This window comes from Scyliorhinus canicula, chromosome 5 (assembly GCF_902713615.1).
Source record: "Scyliorhinus canicula chromosome 5, sScyCan1.1, whole genome shotgun sequence".
Taxonomy (NCBI): Eukaryota; Metazoa; Chordata; class Chondrichthyes; order Carcharhiniformes; family Scyliorhinidae; genus Scyliorhinus; species Scyliorhinus canicula.
This window is the reverse complement of record NC_052150.1, coordinates 71,153,961-71,159,960: the sequence shown is the minus strand read 5'-3', so window position 1 is coordinate 71,159,960 and position 6,000 is coordinate 71,153,961.

Sequence of the window (6,000 nt, the reverse complement as noted above, 5' to 3'; positions counted from 1 at the left end):
TAGCACAATCGCTTCACAGCTCCAGGGTCCCAGGTTCGATTCCGGCTTGGGTCACTGTCTGTGCAGAGTCTGCACATCCTCCCCGTGTGTGCGTGGGTTTCCTCCGGGTGCTCCGGTTTCCTCCCACAGTCCAAAGATGTGCAGGTTAGGTGGATTGGCCATGATAAATTGCCCTTAGTGTGCAAAATTGCCCTTAGTGTTGGGTGGAGTTACTGGGTTATCGGGTTACTGGGTTATGGGGATAGGGTGGAGGTGTTAACCTTGGGTAGGGTGCTCTTTCCAGGAGCCGGTGCAGACGCGATGGGCCGAATGGCCTTCTTCTACACTGTAAATTCTATGTAAATCTATGTAAATCATACAAATCTCTCTGGCTTGAGGCTCTACATTGCAACCTCAGTCGCCTGTTGAAAGGTTCACAGTTATTCCCCATCTTCCATTTCAAGAAATGGTTCGAGATTTCCTTGTATCTCATCCTGCTCCAACATCATAACTTTGTCGGATACACACATGGTTGGTTATGGCAGTGGTCGGAGTGAGACTAGCCATGAGGAAACTCCAGGACTACTTAAAGGAATTTCAACAGTAGGACCAAAAACATGAGAGGAAGGGCCTCTTTTATGGAATCTGATCTGAATATTGATGCCAAATGCTTTGTACTTTAAATTGGTCACCATGCCTAGTAAACATACTTCGGCAATATGTTATGTGCCAGGCTCCAATTTTGAACCTGTTTTAATTATCCACTTGGTATTGTGAGATTTCAATTATGCTCAGTATTTAAAAAAAGAAAGAAACCAATTGTGGGATAAACAGCTACCTCCATGGAGTTGCCTTAATGGGAGCAAGCATTCAAACAGCACAGATTGTCTCAATCATCAAATGTAACAGAAATTTACATTTATATAGCACCCCAAACATAGTAAATGTTGCAAGTCACCATATCACAGAAACATAGTCAGACAAAATTTGAGACCTAGCTACATAAGGAGATATTAGGACAGATGTCCAAAAGATGAGTCAAGGAGTGTGTTCCAGGGAATGTGAGAGGGTGAGGTAATTTTATGCAGCTAAAACATAGGGCTGCCAAACACAGGGCAAAGAAAATTGAGGATGTACAAGATGCCAGAATTTGGAGGAACGCAAAGTCCTCAAAAATGTTGGAGGGATGGAGGAACTAACAGAGATTAGGAGGTGCATATATTAATTGGCTAAGCCTGAATTAAGATGTCGACGTTCTGTATTAAAAACATGTTCCATGGTGCAGCGGATGGGGTCCCTGCCACTGAGCCAGAAAGTGTATGTTCAATCCCACTCCAAAACTTGATGGCCATGTTCAGATTGAGGGCAAAAAAGGTATCAGCTTGTAAATCATTCCAACATTCGTCAACAGCAGGTGGTAAGAGTGGGAGAATTCCTGACCAGCCAGTGATGGAAAGGTTTTGGAGGCTTTACCATCACTATCCATGGCTCCAGCTGGCTGGTTTGCTGGTGTGAATCAGATTGCTGCCAGCAGCACAACGTTTGATCTCCATTCTGGCTGGGGTGGGTTTAGGACCTACTTCCTTGCTCTATCCGTGGTGGAGCTCATGGCAGATCTGCCTTCAGGCAGAGAACTGAATAAGAAAGGGTCTGTAGGAAAAAAGGCCTTTACACATTTCCAAACCAAGATCTAATTTATTTTATAGAAATAACATATGGTAAACCTGGCATCTGCAGCAGAGCAGTTCTCTAAAATATGTAACATGTATCAGCCATCACTTAGCTGGTTGCACTCTCACCTCTGAGTCACAAGGTTCTTGATCCAAGTCCCAGTGCAGGGTTGAATACAGAGGTCAAGGCTGATGCTTCAGTGCAGAACTGAGGGAGTGCTGCACAATTAGAGGTACTTTCTTTTGGATGTTGAACTGAGGTTCATGTGCCTGCTTGGGTGGATGTGAAAGATCCAATGGCTTTATTTTGAAGAAGTGTAGGGGAGTTATCTCTGGCAGCTGGTCAATATTTCACCCTCAATGATTATGAACAGATTTTTCAATATAGATACAATATTGCCATCTACTCTGCAATATGGGAAATTGCCCAAGTATGCCCTGTACACAAAAAACAGGACAAAAACCAACCTGGGCAATTATCCTCCCATTCGTCTACTCTCAATCATCAGTAAAGTGTTGGAAGGGGTCATCAACAACGTTATTTACTCAGCAATAACCTGCTAACCAATGCTCATTGTGTATTCCACCAGAATCAGTCAGCTCCTGGCCTCATTACAGCCTTCGTTCAAACATAGACAAAAGAGCTGAATGCCAGAGATGAGGAGAGAGTTACTGCCCTGACATCAAGGTACAATGTGATAATGTGTGGCATCAACAAAATTGAAGCCAATGAGAATCGAGGTGGAGGGTCTGGGGAGGGGGGAGGGGGGAGGGGGGGGGGGGGGGGCGGTGGCTGGAGGGACTCTCTGCTGGTTACAGCCACACCTCCCAGGAAGGAAGATGGTTGTGATAGTTGGAGGTTAATCATCTCAGTTCCAAGACATCACTGCAGGAGCTCCTCACAGTAGTGTCCTAGGCCCAAACATCATCTATTGCTTTATCAATGACCTTCCTCCAACATTAGGTCAGAAACAGGGATGTTTGCTGATGGTTGCACAATGTTCAGCACCATTCGCGACTCCTCAGAAACTGAAACAGTCCATGTCCAAATGCAGCAAGACCTGGACAACATCCAGGCTTGAGCTGATAAGTGGCAAATAGCATTCACCCTACACAAGTGCCAGGCAGTGGCTATGTCCACTAAGAGAATCTAACTATTGCCCCTTGACATTCAATGGCTTTATCATCATTGAATCACCCACCAACAACATCTTGGGGATTACCATTAATTAGAAACTGAACTAGACTAGCCGTATAAATATTGTGGCTACAGGGTGGCACAGTGGTTAGCACTGCTGTCTACGACACTGAGGAACTGGGTTCGAATCTTGGCCTGGTCACTATCTGTGTGGATTTTGCACATTCTCCTCGTGTCTGCGTGGGTTTCACACCCACAACCTAAAGATGTGCAGGGTAGGTGAATTGGCCATGCTAAATTGCCCCTTAACTGAAAAAAAATAATTGGGTACTCTAAATTTATTTTTAAAAAATTATTGTGGCTACAAGAGCAGCTCACAGGCTAGGAATCCTGCAGTGAGTAACTCACTTTCTGATTCCTCAAAGCCTGTCCATCATCTACAAGACACAAGTCAGGAGTGTGATGAAATACTCTCCACTTGCGTGGATGAGTGCAGCTCCAACAACATTCAAGAAGCTTGACACCATCCAAGACAAAGCAGTTGGCTTGATAGGTACCCCATCCACAAACATTCACTCCCTCCACCACCGACGCACAGTGGCAGCGTGTGTACCATCTACAAGATGTACTGCAGGAACTCACCAAGGCTACTTAGACAGTTCCTTGGAAATCCACAACCATCGAGAGGGATAAGGACAGCAGACAGGACGGTCTCCACCTGAACCGATCTGGAACCAGTGTTCTAGCGAAGAGGATAAATAGGGTGGTCAGTAGGACTTTAAACTTCTGAGTTGGGGGGAAGGGAAATTGAAAGCGACAGGGAGCATGGAGTTAAATGGCAAGATACGCAGGAGGATAACATGTAGGCAGGTGGATTTAAGCTTGAGGCAGACTAGGAATTCAACAAAAAGGAAGGATAACTTTGGACATCTTAGGACTTCCAATATCTGTAATGATAAGAAAGTTAGCATTAAGGCACTTTACCTGAATGCTCGTAGTATTTGTAACAAAGTAGACGAACTAATGGCACAGATCATCGTGAATGATTATGATGTGGTAGGCATCACAGAGACATGGCTGCAGGGGGTTCAGGACTGGCAGTTAAACATCCAAGGATATACAACCTATCGAAAAGACAGGGAGGTGTGCCGAGGGGGTGGGGTTGCCTTGTTAGTTAAGAACAAAATTAAATCTATGGCACTAAACGACATAGGGTCGGATGATGTGGAGTCTGTGTGGGTAGAATTGAGGAACCACAAAGGCAAAAAAACCATAATGGGAGTTATGTACAGACCTCCTAACAGTGGTCAGGACCAGGGGCGCAACATGTACCGGGAAATAGAAAAGGCATGTCAGAAAGGCAAGGTCACGGTGATCATGGGGGACTTCAATATGCAGGTGGATTGGGTAAATAATGTAGCCAGTGGATCCAAAGAAAAGGAATTCATGGAATGCTTACAAGATGGCTTTTTGGAACAGCTTGTCATGGAGCCCACAAGGGAGCAGGCTATTCTGGACCTAGTGCTATGTAATGAACCAGACTTTATAAAAGATCTTAAAGTAAGGGAACACTTAGGAAGCAGCGATCATAATATGGTTGAGTTCAGTCTGCAGTTTGAAAGAGAGAAGGCAAAATCGGATGTAATGGTGTTACAGTTAAATAAAGGTAATTACGAGGGCATGAGAGAGGAACTGGCGAAAATCGACTGGAAGCAGACCCTAGTGGGGAAGACAGCAGAGCAAAAATGGCAGGAGTTTGTATGCATAATTGAGGACACTGTACAGAGGTTCATCCCCAAGAAAAGAAAGATTATCCGGGGAGGGATTAGACAGCCATGGCTGACAAAGGAGGTCAGGAAATGTATCAAAGAAAAAGAGAGATCCTATAAAGTGGCCAAAAGCACTGGGAAATCAGAAGATTGGGAAGGCTACAAAAACAAACAGAGGTTAACAAAGAGACAAATAAGGAAGGAGAGGATCAAATATGAAGGCAGGCTAGCCAGTAATATAAGAAATGATAGCAAAAGTTTATTTCAATACATAAGAAACAAACGACAGGCCAAAGTAGACATTGGGCCAATTCAAACTGATTCCGGAAGGCTAGTGATGGGAGACGAGGAAATGGCTGGAGAACTTAATAAGTACTTTGCGTCTGTCTTCACAGTGGAAGACATGAGTAATATCCCAAAAATTATAGAGGGTCAGGGGGCTGAGTTGAGTATGGTTGCCATTACAAAAGAGATGGTGCTAAAAAAGCTAAAAGGTCTTAAAATTGACAAATCTCCTGGCCCCGATGGGCTACACCCTAGAGTTCTGAGGGAGGTGGCTGAAGAAATAGCGGAAGCGTTGGTTGAGATCTTTCAAAACTCACTGGAATCAGGGAAAGTCCCGGACGATTGGAAGATCGCTGTTGTAACCCCCTTGTTCAAGAAAGGATCAAGACAAAAGATGGAAAATTATAGGCCAATTAGCCTAACCTCGGTTGTTGGTAAAATTCTAGAATCGATCGTTAAGGATGAGATTTCTAAATTCTTGGAAGAGCAGGGTCGGATTAGAACAAGTCAACATGGATTTAGTAAGGGGAGGTCGTGCCTGACGAACCTGTTAGAATTCTTTGAGGAGGTGACAAGTAGGTTAGACCAGGGAAACCCAGTGGATGTGGTCTATCTGGATTTCCAAAAGGCCTTTGATAAGGTGCCACACAGGAGGCTGCTGAGTAAGGTGAGGGCCCATGGTGTTCGAGGTGAGCTACTGGCATGGGTTGAGGATTGGCTGTCTGACAGAAGGCAGAGAGTTGGGATAAAAGGTTCTTTTTCGGAATGGCAGCCGGTGACCAGCGGTGTCCCACAGGGTTCAGTGTTGGGGCCGCAGCTGTTCACCATATATATTAATGATCTGGATGAAGGGACTGGGGGCATTCTAGCAAAGTTTGCCGATGATACGAAGTTAGGTGGTCAGGCAGGTAGTGCTGAGGAAGTGGGGAGGCTGCAGAAGGATCTAGACAGTTTGGGAGAGTGGTGCAGGAAATGGCTGATGCAATTCAACGTGAGAAAATGTGAGGTCTTGCACTTTGGAAAAAAGAATCCAAGCATAGACTACTTTCTAAACGGTGAGAAAATTCATAATGCCAAAGTACAAAGGGATCTGGGAGTGCTAGTCGAGGATTCCCTAAAGGTAAACATGCAGGTTGAATCTGTGATTAAGAAAGCGAAT